Here is a 20,534-nt window from a genome sequence, read left to right as displayed (position 1 = left end):
AGTGCTGTGTAACGATGAGCAGGAAGTGCTCGGCCCCACTCCCCCCCCGCGTCCCCCCGCGGAGCGGCCCTGCCTGACGCGGCGTTTTGCTCGCCTTACGAGAAAGGGAGGTGGTGTTGCCCGTAAGGCGGGCAGAGTGGGGCTGCTGCAAAGCTGGAAGACGGGAATATTTTTCTTTTTTCCCTTTTTTCCCCTTGTTGTTTTCCTTCCCACCACCAAAAGCGCGGAGTGGCGCCGTTTCTCTGTGGGATGTGGGCCTTCTGCAGCGCGGAAGGCTCAGCCAGGCGAGCGGTGCTTGCCCGGGGTTAAACACTGACCGTCTCTCCTAGCTCCCCTCATGGAGGGACTCAGCCAGGACTAGAAAGACTCCTCATGGGAACAACTTAGCCTTCTTATCCGAGGGGACTCCTTGGTGGAACCTTAAGTTCCCATCTATCTTGTTTATTTTTCTGTGTTTTAGAGACATCCTTTGTTTCACCACATGCTGCACCACTGCCCACCCCACAGTGCAACACAGGTCTGCCACAGCCCTGCTCTCCTGTTGGGTAGGGTTTAATGTTGGATTCTGGACGTTGCTGACTCCAGCTCCCACTGCACGGGAAAGGTTAGGCGTTGGGATATTGGTGCCGGCTGTGTTACAAGTGCAGGTTTTAGCAGCTGGGTTACCAGCCTGTGAAGGATTTGCTCTGGGATACAGTTGAGCAGGAGATGGGAAGAGTTAGTGCAGGTCCTGGATAAAAAAAATACATTTCTTCCTTAAAAAGAAAAAGAAAACAAGGGACAGTTTTCCTTGGGTACAGGTACCAACGCATCAGGTACAACAGGATGTGCTCTCATATGTTGCTTTACTTGTGGTGGATACTGAGTAAGTAATTTTAAGTGTGTGGCATACTACTGCAGCAGAACTAGTAAGCTCTTTTCTGGCCCTGTGGTTGCATCCCCTTTGCTCAACTTTAGTTGCACCACAGCAGGCCACCTCCTGTCTAGCTCTTTCCAGACCTGATAGGTTTTGTCTGCTGGAAGCACTTTGAATGCTGCTCTCCCTGCTTCTTCCCCCTCCTGTTAGATGCCATAAGCATCCCCTTTTTTTCTTGGGTGGCATCACTAGAGGAGCCAGGAAGCAGCATCGTGAAGGCTTGGTGGTTTCTGTTGGCATTCATATTTTCTTCCAGCTTCCTCCAGCTGGTCCTTGCTGCCCTTGTGTCTGTGTGCCTGTGGCTGACAGACACAGCTGGTACATGTGCCCTGTGCTGCTTTGCGGAGGTGCAGCTGCTGCCAATGGCTCAAGAGAAAGCAGAAATTCCTCATCAGCCAAGGCACCTTGCTCTACAGCCGGCTGCCTGGCAGGATAAAATGAGAAGCCCAGACAACCTTCAAAGTCCAACTCCTGAATGCCCCATCTCAGCCAAGCATTGTGTGGCTGCTGCAGAAGCCAGTGCAAGCAAAGGCAGGGAACAACCCACCCAGATAATAAATTCTTAGAAACCAACAGCTTTCTAAAGGCAAGTGTGGGTGGGTAAACCCTATCTAAACTAGAAGGAGAAGTGTGTCCCTTCTCAGGTGCCATATATGGCCACTTGTCTCCTGCTGTACTCACAGTCACTTGACTTGACAGGCTTAGGCATACAGCAGTTTGAAGTCCGGCATGTTGCTGTAAGATTGTTGTATGGATGCCTAAAATAACTGGCGAGTAATATAATTTATGGGATCTGTGCTTGATTCTTAGACTGTAGTAATTACTATCATGACAGAACGTAATAAAAATGGTACAGAGGATTGTGTGTCCTCTAAATGGGGAAAAAAAATCTACACCCCCAGAAAATACGCCCTGTTTTTTATTCTTTTTGTATTTTGTTTTTTAAACTGTGGAATGTCTCATTGTTTACCTCAACAATGCTGTAGCTGTCCCATGTACACAGTCACTCAACCATAGGGGCCTCAGCTTCTCAGGTGCCCTCACTCCCACTTGCCTTCCTCACAACCACAAATGCAACATACTTCTCTCCCCCAGGCTGCTGGAGAGTGGATGTTAAAAATATGTGAATTGACTGTGGAGAAGTTGAAAATCATGTGAATTTCATGCTTCAGCAGACTGCTGTATGATGTGTCATACCCAGGAGTCACTGGATAGGATGGTGTCCAATAGATGGCTCTTTGCAAATGTGGGCTGGCAGAGAACCAGGAAGCACTGAAAACAATCAGGAAGGTGTGTTTGCTTGCTTCTGAAATCAGAAAACGTGGCCTGAGGAGGGGCAGAGTGGAAAGGCAATGTATGCCTCAAAAATCAGTCCCTAGATAGTTTCTCTTGCAGGAGGTCTGGAGACATAGACAGATGCCTGAGCCTCCCATGCACTGTAAGTATATATTTGCCACACTCCTTGGACGTGTGGAACACATGTGGGAGAGGAAGTCAGAAGGTCTAAATTTAGGTGCCCTCAAGAGAATTAATCAGTACCACTTAGGTGTAGGGCAGTAAAAAAGACTGTATTTTTGGAGAGCTCATGCTCTGCCACAATCATCACAAACATCCAGGTGGGAATTCAATTTGCCTTGTTTTAGTCACCTTTAAAAAGGCTCTCATGATGGAAGGCATCCTTTATTTTTTGGGCTTTGCTTGTATTGATTTCTGTCACCTCTTAGGTGAGAGCAGCATGGGCAAAAGCAGTAGGGAAGCACTTCACCCGCAGCTGGAGGTGAGCTCAAGGTGTGTTCAGGGTCAGACCTGCAGTAGGGTTTGGGAGGCTGAGCAAATTGCAGTTTCAGTTCTTTCTGAGCTGCTGGGAGAGGTGGAAAGCAGGGTAGGAAAGGTGGGCAGCAGTAATCCCTGGATGATCAGTGAGGCAGGTTGTAAATCGTGGTGTCCATCTGGATGAACGAGGCAGAGCTGTGACACATGGTCCTGGTGTGATCTCCCCAGCTCCACATGGCTTTCCAGATCTGTTTACCTGTCTGTGGTTCAAAGGCTTTGGAGTCATGAATCTCCTTTACAGGGCTTGCTTTGTCTTTTCTTCTTTGTGTGCCAGTGTGTGTTGGTGGGTGGAGAAAACGCCATGGAGTGGTGAGACCCAGGGTAGGCTGGAGGTCTGCAGCTGGACATCCTGAATGTGGTGTTGCAAACCATTAACCAACAAAAACCCTGCTCTTGGCAGGCTTTGGACTCTGGCACATGATAGTCACTGGTGTTCCATTTCCTCATAGGCATGCAATGGAGAGTGAGAAAACATGAAAATAAGAGGGATAAAGAAGAAGAAGAACAAAGGAAATAGAAAAGGAAAGAAAGAGCAGGAAACTAGATCCAGCAGCTTGTGCCAATTTCTTGGAAGTTAACCTCTCCAAGCTCCCATGAACATATCTAAGACAAACTTCTGTCTCCTAAAACCACTCTTAAGTCTCCTGACCACTCAAATGTGTCATTCAGTAAAAGGCACAGCTACAAGGATAACAATACTACAGCCATGGCACAGATGGTCAGTCATGTCCAACATTAAGAAAGGGTGCATCCAGTTGCAGAAATTAGGAAGCTGCTAGAGGCAACAAGTCCAGCCATAGCAACATCAGATTTTACCATAGGAAAGCCAGGTTATTTGCCAGTGTCTTACAATGGAAATTGAGAGTGTAACACCTGGCCCTGACACTGCAACAGAGCAGCAACCTTTAATTGTACTTTCCCTTTCCTTCCAGCCTGCCCTTCTGGAAAATTTTGCTTTTGTAACTGATGTATTAAAGGTGCAATAAATATTTAATAATTGGATAAGTGTGCTAGGTGTTGTGCAAGCATAAGTCACAGGGAAAACATGTTTCTTTCTCTCTCCCAGGCTGATGTACTGCAGATGTAGTTGCCCAGAGTCCTTTGAATGCTTGGTGTAGCATGTCTGATTAAAAATGAGAAGTTGAGTAAAATGTGAAAAAAAAAAAAAAAAGGAATAAAGATCTTGCCACAGTTCATCTCCCCTTGCCATGGGCGGAGGGTGTGGGGATGTTGGTTAACAAAGTGTTTCTGCGAATCAAGAAAACAACCATGTTACTTCCCTCACACTCAGTTTTGCTTCATTTCTAGTAAGTTCTTTGGAGAAAAGAATTTGAAAATGCTCTAGAGCTGATGAAACTGCTACTTTTGGGACTTTTATTAGAAGGAACCTCTTTTTCTTTTTTAAGGAAAGCTTCTGTGAGCTCACCTGGGTTTATGACATGTTCCAGGTCTCCACAAAGGAGACTTCCTGACAGGAGGTCTGTGAGCATAGGAATGCTCATCTGCACTCTCTGGTATTGAGGCACTTCAGGTCTCATGTCAAGACAAACACATGTTGTGTATTTGCCTTGAGTGTCTCAAACTCAGTCATCTCCTCCAAGCTCCCAGCCTCTATTCTTCCTTAGGTAGCAGAGCAGGCTGGAGCAAGCAGACCTGCAATATTTTCTACAAGACATGTTGTGTCTTTTTTTTTGTTTTGTTTTTAATTATTACTTCTAGAGAGCTGCATCTTTTTCTTAGGTGATCCTTCATTTTCCTAGGGAATGATGTTGAATCTATCTGTGCCAAATGTCCCTTGCTGCTACTCAGGACCAAGAGTCTTTGGGGCGCAGGAGGGTATTAAAAGGCTCTTGACCTTTTCACCTTGAGAATAGCAGTGGACAAAGAGGAAAAGAGAATTTCAAGGCTGTGCAAAAGCATGAAGCTGAAATTTAGCACTTTGTGGTTACTGTGCTTGTGCTGGGTATCTGCAGAATGGGAGACCAGGAAACTCCTGGAGAGGATGTGAGATATTTTTGCTTTTTTGGGACATGTGCATTTTAATAACATTTTGTCTGGGGGACAGTATCTGCTGATTTGGCCTGATAGTAGGCAAACACTGGTGTTTCAGGACATGTAGAAATACACACGTGGAGATGTCTTTGAGGAAGCGGGCCATGCAGAATAAATGTGCATGTGGTGTCTACATAGACGACAAAGTGGTTGATGTGTGTTTTGCTTCCAGGTGTGGCGGGTTGACCTTGGCTGGCTGCCAAAGCCACTCTATCACTCCCCCTTCTGAACTGCAGAGGGGAGAGAAATTATACCACAGAGAGAATGTGGGTTGAGTTGAGGACAGACTAGTGTTACTGTAATAGGCAAAATAGCCTCAGCTTTGGGAAACTAATATATTGCTGGTTAAAATCACAAACAGGATAATAAGAAATAGGAACAAATCTTAAAACATCTTTCCCCACCCCTCCCTTCTTTCCCGTGGGGGAAAGAACTGTCCTCCATGAGTTTCTTCAGTGTGGGTTCTTCCTGAACTGCTCCAATGTTGGCTCCTTTTTTTGGGGTACCATTCATCAAGCACAGACTGCTCTAGCTAGGGTTCCCTGGGGGGGTCAGAAGTCCTGCCAACAAACCTGTGCCAGTACAAGCTCCTCTCTCCATGGCTCCACAGGTTCTGCCAGAAGCCTGTTCCAGAATGAGCTTCCCATGGGGTCTCAGCCTCCCCTGGGCATCCTATTTCTCTAGGCATGAAGTCCTCCACAGACTGCTGGTCCTGGAGGTTCTGCTCTACCATGAACTCCCATGGGGTGCAGTGGCAGAGACTGCCACATTGTGGTGGTCTTCACCAAAGACTTCAGAAGAATCTCTGCTCTGGTTCCTGGAGCACTTCCTCCTCCTTCACTGACCTTGGTGTTTTCTTTGATCTCTTACGCCAGATGTGCTAGCACCTTTGCTGACAGGCTCACATCTGGCCAGTGGTAGGTCCATCTTGGAGCCAGCTGGCATTGGCTTCATTGTACATGGGGTCAGCTTCTAGCAGCTTCTCACAGAAGCCACCCCTGCAGGCTCCCTATTAAAAAAACTTTCACACATAATTCCCATTCACCGGGGATTTGGTTCAGTGCTTTTCATTTAGAATTTATCTGAAATACGATTAGTTCCTGGAAATGACTAATGTATATATTTCACCAGAGATGAGTCTGTTCATTGTTGTGTGGGCAGGACCCTTTTCATCAGGGAGTTCCCAGGAAATCTACAGGGCTCAGCCAATCCACTAGCACAATTTGCCAGGTGCTCTTGTTTGTCTTAAATGCAAGTTTGTGAATGAAATATACTGAGTTGGTGTGTTACCAGTGAACTAACGATCACATTTGCGTTAAAAGTATTGACATCACACACAGATGCTTATGTAATATAGAGAAGTTGCAAGCTGTAATTATCTTTGTCCACCTTCTCAAATCTTGTTCTGTGGTCCTGAAGTGTTTGTTCTGACCGCCACTTTTCAGGTGTCCTTGCATCAAGCCTGGCTCTGATCTCCCAGTCGAATGTATAGGAGTCCAGTGCCTTTTGGCAGCTGGCTATGGCAGACCACGCTGGGCTGCCTGCAAGAAGCAGTGTGTGAGAAGGGGTGTGGGAATAAGGTTCAGTTCTTCATTTTTCTTTGCATCACATTCAAAATACAAACCTCTGCTAATGACAAACATTGTTTTTGACTGTCTGCTGCCCAAGGCTGTTTTGCTTTATTTCTCTTTCAGTGTCATCCTCTTCCCTGTCTTGTTTTTTTCCTTAATTCCTGACCTCTCCTATTTTTTTTTTCTTCCCACCATGCTCTGCATCTTTTCTTCTGGAAGTAAAATACTATATTTCTGTGTAGTTCTGAATCTGCCTCACAAATCTGCACATTCCTGCACCACCTGCAGGCTGAGGGACCCAGATATGTAAGCCCCACAGACTTTGACCTTCAGCAGTGATGCATTTGACAGGTCTGATTTAAAAACAGGTGGTGTGGTTTGTACACTGAGAGTTGTTCATGGCCCTGTTGGGAAGGTGTGGTGCTCACATACCCCTTCTTTCCTGTTTTGCACATTCCCTGGACCACTGCAGAGATAAATTTGGCACCAGGATCCCAACACTTAGTGCCTCTGTGGTCCTCTCTGCTCCAAAACTAAAATGTGTTTGGGGCACTGGGTCATCTTCACTGGCTTCAGGACAGCAATTATATTCCCTCTCTCAGGACTCCATGCAGCTCTTACTTTCATGCTCTGCCTGCAACCCTGAAATGGGTGATCTGATATCTGGAGATGTAGCAGTAAAGCTGTTACCAGTGTGAAGGAAAAATGATGGAAAGAGAAAGGCAAACTAGCTTTGGACGTGCATGCCAAGGCCTTAATGTCATCTTAGCTGTGGGACAGCATCATATCCCTCTCACAAGGTGTACCTCAGAACCCTAGAGCACTGCCTCAGCATTGTTTTCTGTCCTTGCACCCATGGCTGTCCCTAGGTTGGGGGATTGACTGGTCTCTTAAAATGCAGCTGTATGGTTGCCTCTTGTGGTGGGTCAGCCCTGGCTGGACACCACGTCCTCCTCAAAGCTGTCATTCTGCTTTTCAGCTGAATAGAGGAGAGAATTCTTGTGGGTTGAGATAAGTACGGGAAGAGGTCACTCACTGATTACCATCACAACCAAAACAGACTTGACATGGAGGAGAAATCAATTAGATTTATTACCAATCAAATCAGAGCAGGGTAATAAAAAATAAAACTAAATGTTAAAGAATCACCTTCCATCCTATGTCTCTCTTTTTCCTGGCCAATTTCTCTATCTCATCCACCGGAATGCAGGGAGTTGGAGAAGACAGCAGTCAGTTTATCACACATTGTCTCTGCTGCTCTTTTCTCTGCAGGGGGATGGCTCCTTACACTCTTTACCTTCTCTGACCTGGATTTCTTCAGGGGCTGCAGGTGGATCTTTGCTTTGCTGTGGACTTTTGTGGGCTACAGGAGAACAGCCTTACCATGGTCTTCACCCCAGGCACCTGGAACATCTCTTCCTTATCCTTCTTCACTGACCTTAGTGTCTGCAAAGTTGCTTCTCTCACATATTCTCAATCCTCTTCCTGGCTCTCCTATCCTACACAGTAATTTCTTCTCCTTCTATTACTCCAGAGGAGCTTCCTCCACTGCTGATGGGCTTGGCCTTGACTGGCAGTGGCTCCATTGGACATGGGGGAAGCTTCTAGAAGCTTGTCATAGAAGCCACCCCTGTAGACTGCCCCCCCCCCCCCCTTCCCCCATGAAAAGCTTGCCCTGCAAATGCAGTGCATTCATAAACCATCAGTGTCTCATTTTCTTACCCAAAACCAGCAGCACTGCATCTCTTATTGCTGGCTCAGGTCAGGGGATGGTTGTGTGTGGGTATGGAGTCAAGTTTAAAAAACATGTAATCTGTGATTTCCTAGATACTTGTTTAACAGAACCATGATGTTCACTGGAGAGAGATGTGCCCAAGCTTCAGTTTCCGAAAGTGCACATACAATTGTGTTTCTGTGCCCAAAAAAATAGTGCTGAAGAACCCATGTTTACACTGAGGAAGTTGTCCAGCTGACATTTTTCAAAGCAATTATATTTTTGGATGTGCAAATATGCAGGGATGAGTAGGAAGATGGTCACCACATCACAGAAAAAACTTAGGATCCTTGAAGACATCTCTAATAAAGCATTTGAACAACAGGAATGAGATGTCCTGGGGCAAACAGGAAGAAACAAAACTAGCTGGCTATCTCATGAGACATGTATTCTTGCCCCTTCCACAAGCTTGGAGGTGGCTGTGATTCATGCAATGACAGCAAGGCTTGAAGAACCATACAGCCAGAGCCCCAGGACAGAGGAGCCTTCTAGTCTTAGACTTATCCATCAGACATCTCAAGCCACTGCAACATTCAGGCAGAAGCGACGCTGTGAATGTCACATCCATGCTGGTGGCAGGTGTCATCTGTTTCGTAAGGACTTCACAGCTGTTTGGCCAACATATATGCGTGGTTTGTGGGTCTCTCCATATGACCAGGGTGACCACTGACAGGTGGTTGTACCTCATGTGACTGGCTACAAGTCACATGAGTGCCAGTGACACATTTCAGGTATCTGTCAACACCAGTTTTGTCCTTTGGAGCAGAGGACTACAAGGGAACCTTTTTCTAGTCACCAGCAGGGCACCAGGAGAAGACCTGGCCTTGGCTTTTCTGTGTGCTACAGAGGAGCAATGGGTCCCTTTCCACCCTCTCTACAGCCAGGTTGAACCTCAGCTCTCCAACCAGAAGAGGTTTGCAAGTTACTTGGCCGTGCCACACACAGACCATGGCCCTCCCAGTGAAGCTGTAGTCATATGCCTAGTGAAGATGCAGGGGAATGTGTGGATCTTCCTTTCATTTTCATGCTCTGCTGGAAAGGTGAATGCTGCTGTAGCCAGTGCTGTCATACCAAGTCCCTGAACTGCTGTAGGACAAAGGATATGACAGTGATTAATGATTCAGGGAAGCATAGCTGTTGCTTTTCCTTCCTGTGCTGGACATTAAACTCCGTCTCAGCGTGCCGTCATATCCTACAAGCTCTTGGAGACAGCCCACTCCAGAAACCTCCAAATGGAAAAAAAACAAATCAGTGTTGAGCTGAGAGAGGAATCTGAACATCTCTATGCATCACGTGATTCTCAAAGATAGTTAATGTTTACCACCTTTCTGGTTAATTGACAGGAACCAAGTAATTCTGCTTTATTACCATGCAATTTCCTCTCATGGCAACTCCACAATGACTTATGAGACATTTCTGAGAAGTGTGATAGTCATTAACAACCTTGGGGCTCCCCTGTCCTCATGAAAGATGCTTCTGCATGTGTGCCCTACTGCTGCCTGCCACTGAAGACAAATGGGGTGGACACCTGTACCTGGGTGCAGGTGCCCTGCTGCAATGACAGACATCAATTTCTTCTGACTACCCTGTGTTTGGGGTCTGTAGGTGGTGTTGGAGCAGTGAGGATTTCTGCAGGGAGGCACCTGGAGAGTCCACATGGGCTGGAGGTCTTCTTCTTGGCCATCTGCTTTCTGATAAAGCTGGCTTTCCCCACCAGTGTTGCAGCACTGCACCAGGCTAGCACCACTGTACAGGGATAGATGAGGCATCCTGTCCTCCAGATAGAGTTCCCTATGACTGTGGTCTGGCGGCAATTCTTGTCTCAATCAGAAGTTTTTTTAAATTTGGAGATTTTCTTCAGATTTTAACCAAATTTGAGGTGTAAACTTGAACTCTGATGTGTTGCAGGACCCTTCCCTTGAAGTTGTGTTGCACAATGATGTCTATGCCAGACAAGCACCTTCAGTCCTAAGTTTGCTCTTTAGCATCATATTAATGTATTTTCCTTCTAAAGCAATTACAGCCCTAGCTTTTCTTCCCAGCAGCTACAAAGCACAGAAACTTAGCAATACAAAAAACAATTGAAATGGAGAAGTATGTTGTTTTTTGTTAAGAACTCAAAGAAAAGAGCCATCAAGCAGGACATAGGATATACAATGTAAGGAAAAGAAATTAAATTTTTTGTGTGTGTGTGTGTGTGTGTGTGTGGTCCCAAGTTCAGATTTAAATAGTTGTGATAGAGGCTACAATAACAGTGTCCAGACACAGAGCTGGTCCAGACAGGCCAATTAATGTTTCAGAGTCCTCTGAGCTCTTCACAAGATTAAGGTCTCCCTTGACTCATTTCTCCTTTCAGTATTGGAATAAAGGCCCACATTTTGTCAACAGACTCTTACAGAAAGCATGCTGCCGTTGCAACAAACTGGTTTATTTTGGGGGAAGGGTTGCATGCAAAAAGAAAATGTTCCAGTAAGAAGCCTCGACCCACTCCCAAGTGCTGTTACTTGAAAGCTTTGCTCCTGATCTGCTGAAAATAAAGTCATAGGGAGACAGTAACCAGGTTTCTATAGCCTTGTGCCTCTCTGAGAGCCAGCTTGCACCAAGAGGTTTGAGACACTGATTTTAGGCTGCAATTCAGCAAAGCGCTGAAACTGGTCACTGCTAACACACTTCATTTGGCAGCTGGTGGCCAGGAGGGGGAGCGAACAGAAAACCAGAGTTTGGCTACTGGGTTTTGGTCTGGGCCCAGCCTAGGCTTCCTTCTCTTAAGAGTGAGGCCCGTGATTGGCTGTCTGAGGGAAGTCAAAGGAAGTTTGTTAAGGCAAGTGAAATGGAGAGGACAAGACTATGAGGGAACTCTGGGCTGGGCTGTTACTGACAGCTGCTATACCTGGGAGTTATTTCTAGCCTTTGTGTTTGGACCACACCCCCTACTCAATGTCAGTTGACACCAATCACTATTGTTTCTTGACTCCAAACAAAGATGGTGTTTCCAAGAGGACCTCTGTCTTAATTTACATTTACTGGGCACTGGCCTTTTGGGTGTTTTTGCTCAGAGCAGAAGAAAAGGCTTCTGAACTGCATGTACTTTGCCTTTTTTGTGTGTGTATCTCTTTTATTGTAACTGGTTCACATTGCTTTTGTCTCCCGTTTCATGGTTTGACACTGGCCAAATGCCAGGCACCCAGAAGAGTCATTCATTCACCCTTGCTTGCTAGAGTTGGGTAGAGGGGAGGGAAAAAGACTAACAAAGGGCTCATGAATTGAGATAAGGACTGGGAGAAAAAAACACTCTACGGGTAAAACAGGTTCAAATTTAAAGGTATAAAGTAAATTTGTTATTTACTTTAGAGTCAGAGGAGGACAACAAGACGTGAAAATAAGACTTTAAAACACCTTTTGTCCTCCCAGCCCCTCTTTCCTTCCCACTGGCAGTGCAGGAAGACAGGGCATGGGGGTATGGTCAGTCTGTTACTCAAAATCTCTCCTCTCCTCAGGGAGAGGTGTCTTTTTTCTGCTATGCCATGGGGTCCCTCCCACAGGCAAACCATCTTCCCAAAACTATTGTGGCATGGGTCACTCATCCATGGGGTGCAGTCTTTTAAGGATGGGCTTTTCTAGTTTGGAAGCAAGACTCTCTCTATCTCTAGAAGTAGGGCCTCTCTCTCTGTTTAGGTCTCCCATTAGACCACAGCTGGCATCCCCCTGCTCCAGCATGAGCACTTTTCCCACAGGCTTGTGAGTGGATCTCTGCAGCCCTGTGGACTTCATGCATTACAGGATGACAGTTTGTTTTATCACAGTCCTCATCATGGGTTGCAGAGGAATCTCAGCTCCAATGCTTGAAGCACCTCCTCCCTCCCTTCCTTTCCCACTGACCTTGGTGTTGCCATGCTGTTTTCTTTCACATGTCCTCTCTTCCTCCTCTTCTCTGACTAGAAGAAAAACTGCTCTTTATTGGTACCATTGCCAACCAGTTTCACTAATTCAAAGATTCTTGCAGGATCCCACGGTGCTGAGAGGGAGAAAATACACCATCCAAAGGCCCACGGTGGGAAACCTACTCTGAAGAAGGTTCCTGTCAGGGACCTGCAGACCCGTGAAGGGAGGAGCCAATGCTGGAGCAGGTTTGCTGGCAGGACTCCATGAGGGAGCCACTGGTGGAGCAGTTCACGAGGATCTGCAGCCCATGGGAAGGTCTCACACTGGAGAAGCTAATGGAGGACTTCTCCCATGGGAGGGATGCCACTGTGCAGCAGGGGAAGGGCTCCTCTCCCTGAGGAGGAAGCAGTGGCAGAAACAGTAAGTGATGAACTGACCATTCCCAGTCTCCCTGCACCAATGTGGGGTAGGAGATAGAGATTCAGGAATAAAGTTAAGTCTGGGAAGGAGTCAGGGGTGTGGGCAAGCTGTTTTTAAGATTATTTTTACTTCTGATTCTCCTACTCTGATTTTTATTCATAATATATTCAGCTAATCTCCCTAAGTCAAATTTGTTTTGCCTGTGGCAGTAACTGATGAATAATCTCTTCCTGTCTTTTTCTTGACTGATGCAGCTTTTTTCCTGGTTCATTTGAGGAGGGGAGTAATGGAGTGGCTTTGGTGGGCACCTGGTGTCCAGCCAGGGTCAACTCACCACACTCTCTGAGTGGGATGCCTCTTGGAGCTTACCAGCTCTCACATGTGGGACTCTGGGAACTGTTGCCAAAATTCCCATGGAACTGGGCTGATACCCCATCCTCCTGGAAGGCCAATTCTTTGCCCATTGAGAAATGCAAAGGCATCTGACATATTTCACTGAACTTGAGGGTTTTTTTAAACAGGCGTATTTAACTTTGTACATACTTCCGTGTGTCTGTGTGTGTGCAGATGTGAGTACAGACTAAAGCAGGTGCAGATTGAATGTTGCCATCTCAATTTTACTGCTATGGTTACAGTACACCCTATTGAATAATTTTGTAAGTATTAGATTAGTAAATGACTAAGAGATATTATATCCTTTAGCTGTAAACTGTTCTAAGTTTTGGCACAGCCACATCTAGGCTTCATCAAGAGTTTAAAATGAAAGGGAGTCTTCATTGAACCTTGTTATGCAATGGGAGAGTCTCCCTCTTACCCTTTTTTGTCCCCAGCCTCTGTATAATTAATTCTAAAGTGATTCTAACACAATTTTCATTTGTGCTTCATCTAGGTAGTAAGTGCTAGAGTAGACCATGCTATTGAACTTTATTGTGCTTTTACAAATTTATATTAAACCTGCTTTTGCTGATCGTGATTTGTTAAATGACCTAAACCATTCACTCATGACAGTATAAATTTTGAGTTTCTAGTTCCCATTTCACTCAAAATGCACCTGCCCTTTGTCATCATGGCCTGTCTGTGCTGGCCCCTTAGGACTGAAGTAGAATAAAAAGAGCAGTGTTTGAGTTGCATGCAGTTTTTTCCCAAGAGAGCCAGGTCCAGGTCTGGAGAAGTTGAGGCTCCAGTTATTTATTGACACAGATAAAAATAAGTGGCCACTAAATACAGTGGCCATGGAGGGTTGCTATGAAGAATATTTTTGAGAAAACACATCACTTTCCTGCAGTTCAAGATGCGTTCGCATTTTGTCCTACAAAGTCTGCTTCTCCCCATTCAGGAGCAGATTTGGGTTTTCCCGATTTCTTCTTCCTCATTTTTTTCTTAAGTATTTGTTGCAATTAATAGATTTGCTCATGATAAGAAATGGCTACCTCTCCAAATTGTATACCAAGGTGGAAATTTGAACAGTGATAAAAGGTCAGGATTTTGAAATAAGAAATGTCCAGCTAATCCTTCTTTATCTTCCTGGCAGATGGCCAGAAACCCTCTCCTATTTTCAGCAATAAAACACGATGTTTTATTTGTCTGTATTTGATTTGGATTGGCTTATCCCTCTTTATCAGCTGGCATGGATCCGGTAGCTTGAGTAGAACAGGATTGTTTCCAGAAACTAAGAATCCTTTCCAGAAAATCAAAGGAAAAGGCATATTTTTATATTTGATATGTTAATATAACCTGTTTAGCTGCTGTATACTCTGTTAGCACTAAGTAAAGTGGGCAAAGATTGGCAAAAATAGTAGAAATATACATTGGAACTCCCTTTCTTATGCGTATCTCTACTGGGGAAGATCTTTACTGAGTGGGACCAAACCTGATGTGACTTCCATCATGTGAAACTGCATTAGATGCCTGGTATATATTTCCAACAATCCTGAATAAGTGGATATTTTGGGGTGTTTTGTGCTGGACTCATATTCCAATATACCTGAGGCTTTGGTTGTGCAAGAATCAAATCCAGGAGCAGTTTGATTCCTTTCTCCTTTTATAGCAAAGCTTAGTTGCTGGAGTACACACAGGAGACTTTAGGAAGGGGAAGTGTCTATCTTTTCCATGCCTTACATCTCCTTTGTACCCAAGCTGCCAAATATTACATGCAAATGTTAGTTTACTTACTGGTCTGACCCTTGAAAAGGCAGCCTCTTGCTGTTAGCAGTACTGCCTTACTTGTATGAGTTGGTGGTGTTTTAAATTCTTGCAGTCTGGGCAGGGGGTCTTAGTAGTTTGGATTTTGTGCTCAAGACGTAATGTTGACTATGGGTCTTTGTAAATAGAGGTGACTCAGTCTTAATTTTACAGCCCTTAACCAATATCAGACTGACTTCAAAATTAGAAAACATTATGTTGCTCATTCCTTTTGGAGTAGGTAGAATAAATGAACTTGCCACCATGACAAGTAACAAGCGCAGCACTTTTCAGAACTCTGCAGCACAGAGGCTGTGCTATTTTACCTGAGTGTGCTGTCTTCAGTACGTACACTCATGGGCAGAGAGGAGCTTCAGAATGTCCTTGAATGTTGATACATTTTGACAGGCTGCTCTTCTGCAATTAAACCACAGCATTTACAAACCACAGCAGTTACAAACTTACAAAGAGTCACTCCTTTGAAATGCATTTTCTTGATTCCTTCTAAACCTTATTTTCTTCCCAGAAGAGATATGATTGCAGCAGTTTATTGCTGAGGCAAGCTACTGAGGCAGAGTCAGGAAGCTTCTTTAGGTTTCCACTGTGCTTGCTAAAGACAGAGGATCCTTGCAGGTCTATGGCACTGCCAGTAAGGGGTTTTTTTTGTGAACATTACACCTGAATCCATCCAAATGCTTGGCCTGCTTTTGGGTGGGGGAGAGATTACTGGTGAAAAGAGAAGAAAGCCGGGCAAAGTATCTTCCCAAGTGTTGAGGAACTTCAGAATTTGCTCCTAAATTCAGATGCTGCTTTTCACCCTGCAATTCTGTTTATCTGATCTTGTAGCCCCAGAGATGGCATGGCTTGAGCTGAGTGCTCAGGGTTTGGGGTTTGTTTCAGGATCAGAGTAGCTGCCTGTGAGTGGGACCTACAGTGTGCTGAGGGCTGACCTGCACTGGGGAGGCTTGCTCAGCTGTCACCATGAGCAATAACCCTGGTTGCCTCTGCCAGAATCAAGAACACTACTTCAGGGTCCCCCTGCTGTGGGATCAGCATTGCAGTACAGTGTTGCTCCCTCCACCTGATCCCAACTTTTATGTGCTTACTGTGCATTAGCAGGTATCTGCCTGCTTCTGAGGCAGCACCAGGGCACAGTGCAGCACAGCACACTAGCACCACAAGGTGCTCCCAGGGGTATGGGTTGTCCCATCAGTGCCCTCCACCTCCTGCAATGTGTGCAGGCACCAAACCTCCCTTAGCTGTGGGGATGCTTGAAGGGCAGCCTTCTTTTTCATGGGGATGTAGAACAGCACAGCAATATGGAGGGACAGAGAGACAAGGATGAAACAGTTTTGTCTGTTTCCTTTGGACAGCCAATTTTAGGTAAGGTCACCTCTCTAGCATGCCATAGCACCGTATTTCCTGAGTTGTCTCTCTTAAGAAGAGCCAGAGGTTATTTTTGAAAATGTGCATCATCCCCCTTCCCCAAATTTTTGAACCCTCTTCACATCCTTTAAACCTTAAGCATGAGAAAAATTTGCAGCCAAAACATCCAGAAGGACTTGGTTCATATGAGATATTTCCACTCTAGGCATTGTTCTAATCACTCTGTTGAAAGCCCATCATCGTGCTTTGAAGCAGGGCTGGAAAAATATCCATTAATGACATTCTCGTCTAACTGATGCTTGTTTTACTATTTTGTAGCATTACTTGTTTTTATTGTAGGTGGTTATTAAGTCCCAAGAGCTGGGATTCTGCTTCACTTTCATCCTAAGCAGCAAGACCAGTGTCTGGCTAATGGCCTGAGAATGAGGGGTCAAGGGTCTCTGCTCTCTCACAGCCCAAAGAGGTGCTCAGCTGGGTGCCTCCCCACTCTAGTTAAGATGCCTGATCCTAAGGTACAAGCCAGCAGGTCATTCTGACCCAGAAACTTTCTTGTTCACTGGATAATGAGCACTCCCTGTGGAACAAAAAGGATGCTAAAAGCCAGTGTAGCTTTTCAGCTTAAAATGGCTGTCACATTCACACTAGATGAACAAAAGAGTAGTCTGGGACAAAGTGAATAGAAAGCAGTTAGTGACACAGACATCCTCCCTCATCCCTCTCCCTTTCTATACTCGAATACACAAATCCACAAACCCTGCCAGATCAGATGCAGTTGCCACAGGCAATGCTTTGCTAATGATTTCTTTTGAGGTGACAATGTCACCCTTGCACCTTTGAGGGGCAAAGGAGCCTCTTGGGCACTGGCTGGGAGCATGCAGGTTGGCTCCCCAGCCTCTACCCGCTCTCCACTCTGCTAACCCAAGAGTTTTGCTAGCCTATACCTTGGCTCTTAGGGACTTGCTGTATTTGTAGGCCAAGTTTGCTCATCCAAGAAGTAGCAGATCACTACGGCAATGCCTCAGATCTGAAAAAGGTGTCCTGGTAGAAAATCTTTTCTGCTATCTGGACTTTGCAAAATCTGAGGCGTCTGGCTTTGTTCATACACCATTTTTATACTAGCTCAGCTTTATTCTCAGTGCTGTGGCACTCCTCCTTTGTCAACGAATGAAATCAGAAGGAGAGCTTGTGTAAATCCACAGAAACAGGGTGCAGCACACACCCATCCACTAGGTAGTCTGTGTATTCCCAAGAGCTTTCTTGAATTTGGCAATCTGCAAACTACTGAGTATTTTCCATATAAGTCATTCATATCAGCAGAGTTAAGAGATAGTCAAAGGGTGTGATTTTATCAGATGACTCAGAAGTAGGAGCGCTTACTCCTCTGAAGCACCTTTACTTCATCCTGACTCAGCAAAACAGGTCCAGTTCAACATTTTTTTTTCTTATTTAGCGAACTTCTCAGGAATGTTTTCTTTAATGTGGACTCCATTCTGCCCATCCTGATGGTAATGCTCAGGAGAACTCCTGTTGCAGGCAAGGCACTTTGTCCAGGTGTTGACATCAAAAATGGAGTCCCAGTTTGACAACAAGACCTGACACAGGGTTTTTGTGGAGCATGGAACCTCTTTGGCTCAGCAGCACATTCCCTGTGCTGTCCGCATGTCTGTCCGCACACATGGGTTTTCCAGTGTGTGGTGGTGTATGCCACAAATACCATTGTACCAGCACTGTAGGAAAACCCCCGAGCTGGGACAGTGGAGAGAACAAGGTTTTTGTCACTGGTCACAGCTGGCTTTCATTTACCAGCAGAAAGAATTTCTAATCTGCAGTGAAACATTTCATTTTCCTTTAAAAACTCCTTGATAATAATTTGTTCATTATTTTCTTCTTCCCCTGTTAGGTCAATAATAAATAATTCAGATTCTTTTTACATTTTGCCCCATCTGACATGGAAGTCAGGTGAAATAAAATGTGATGAGTACCAGAGAATTCTGCATCAATCACAGGAAAGCACAGACCTGAAGGGAAGTAAGGTTGATTTCTTCCCCTTACTCTCATTTTGGTTGCTTTAACAACACTGAAATCTTTTGTGACTGACAGTCTGAGAAGTCAGCTCAGATATTAAAGAAGCCCTTTTCTGAGGGTTTTAGTGTTTGTCGTGCTGACACACATGTCCACCAGGGCATCCTTCAGTCACTCTGATTCAGGGGACAGGGCTCAGACTGGGGAGCAGCCTGCTCCATCTGCTGGGAGCTGGCTGCAGCTGGGGTTTGGCAGACAAAGCCCTGGGTCTGTTGGATGGACATTTTTCCCTAGAGTCCTTGGAACAACAAGAGGGACATCCCCAGACAGCCTCTGGGGCTTTGATATCAGTGTTTCTGGGTCATGTGTTTTCATTTGCGCCACAGCAAGACGTACTCCCAATAAACCCCACCAGGTTCTTTGGATAACCCCCAACAGGCCTGGGACACGGGGCTGTGATGAATTCAGGTCTTCCTGCAAAGTTTCAGGCTTAGGAAAACTGGACCTCCTCAGCTGAGGATCTGTCCACCTCCTCATCTGATCATGCCTACGTGTGTGTGTATGTGTGTGCATACACATATGTATGTGTGGGTGCATATGTGTAATCAACTTTATATGAGGGGAAATGTAAAACTAAGTATGGCACTGGCTGGAGAGAGGCCATAAAGGGCTTTTTGGGCTTATCTCCTTTAGCACTGCATCAGAGCAAGGTGGTTTCCTCACCTGAAAATCCAATTTTATTGTGAAATAGAAGGAAAATGGCATTTGCAAACTGAATCCAGTACAAGTCAAATGGAAAGCTGGTTTCATTTGCAGCCAGTGCAGAGCTCAAGTTAGGCAGGCTTGGTCTTTGATTAAGGCTCTTGAATGTGCGATCATAATCTCTGGCAAGCAGAATATAACAATGAGAAAGGCTCCTTAAACGAAAAATCACATGGTGTGAGTGGAAAAGAGCTCAAGGATGGAAAGTTACTAACTCTGACTTCAGAAGATGGAGGTTATCAGTTAATATTTTTGGTTTTACTTAGGCCTTTGATGTGTTCTTCAGTAGGAAACAGGTATTTTCATGCTGTCATGCACTGAGGGTATTAAATAGGAATACTAAATGCAAACAGGGAACAGGCATATTATTTTTACTAGAAAACTGTGTGTAGCTTCTTCAACCCCAGGAGTTCTGAAAAATGGGGAGGTTTCAAAGGGAGCCATAGGAGTCTGCAGTAATCCTTTACCTGAGACAGGAGCACAGAAAGGGCCATGCTGAGACAGATCAGAGGTCCAGCTACCTCGAGGTCTTTTTGTTGCCAGTGGTGCCCAGGTGTGGTTGCAGACAGGGCACATGCAGTGATGCCTCAGCAGGTCAGAGCAGGACTGCGCTGGTGCTAGAGCCAGGCGTGCCTTTGCAATTACACATATTTCTTTGGGTTTTTGTAGAACCTTGGGGCTGCTGTTGCAATGAAGAGGCAGCTGTGGAAATAAATTTTTCATTACTAGCTTAGCCATTGATGCTTCAGCTGTTGCCCAGGAAAAGGCTAGATTCCTGGTAGTCCCTAGCCACCTGCAGTATGAATCACACCCAGGGATCTGTCCCTGCCACTGAGGTGCAGAGGCAGATGAAAAATCAGTCTAAGTTAAGTCCTCTAAGTACAGCATGAGATGAGTTTGCTGCAGCAGCCATGGACCTGTCTGGCTTTCCCCTTACCACACAGCTGCAACACCAAAGGTTTTAGGTGAAAGCTAATTTATAGCTCCAAGCCCTGATAATCCAGCAGGCGTGGGTCTGCCTGGGTCTGCAGGAGGAAATCCTGCTGTTGACCTCCCAGCTGAAATTCACTTCATTCTGGAGATCTGAAAACCCTATAGGAGAGTGGTAAAATCCATGACAAACAAATACCCGCGAGAAAACAAGAAATTAACTACAACAGAGAAGGAATTCATCTGACTGATGGATAAGCTGAGCCCCTCTGACTTTGGTTGCAAAAGTGAAGGCTCTGATCCTTGTGCTGCTGGAGGTGGCTGCACACCACTCTCCTCCCATTGGTTCTCCCACTGCCTGGGTTGGGGCAAAATAAGTCAACCCAAATGTGCAGCTCAGACTGCAGCTTCTTTTTAGGAAACATAAAGCTGCTCTGCTGCTTGGAGAGGAGTCCTCTCTTCTGTAGGAGCTTTTGTGCAAGAGGTTTGAAAGGTGAGTGCCCCCTCACTTGGAGTGGCATCTCAGCAGCTGATGACACCTAAGGCCAACTTCTTTCTCATTTTTTAAATTATGCTTAATGTTTTTGTACCTGCCAAAAGCAGATGATGCCAATAAAGGACAACTCCTTTCATTGCCTTTGGGCCAGATGCTGAGTCTTAATGGCCTTATGCATCAGGGAAGGAGAACAGGGCCAGGACTGGTCCTTGTAGATGATCCCATCTACTTGTGTCAGTGGAGCAGTGGTCCGCCAGGAATGAGTGCCAGAGTGGTGCTGGAGTTCCCCGTAGTGCTGGGCCTGTTGGT

The sequence above is a fragment of the Melospiza melodia genome, chromosome Z, assembly GCF_035770615.1.
Source record: "Melospiza melodia melodia isolate bMelMel2 chromosome Z, bMelMel2.pri, whole genome shotgun sequence".
In the NCBI taxonomy this organism is placed as follows: Eukaryota; Metazoa; Chordata; class Aves; order Passeriformes; family Passerellidae; genus Melospiza; species Melospiza melodia.
The sequence above is the reverse complement of the archived record's forward strand: the minus strand, read 5'-3'. Positions refer to the sequence as shown.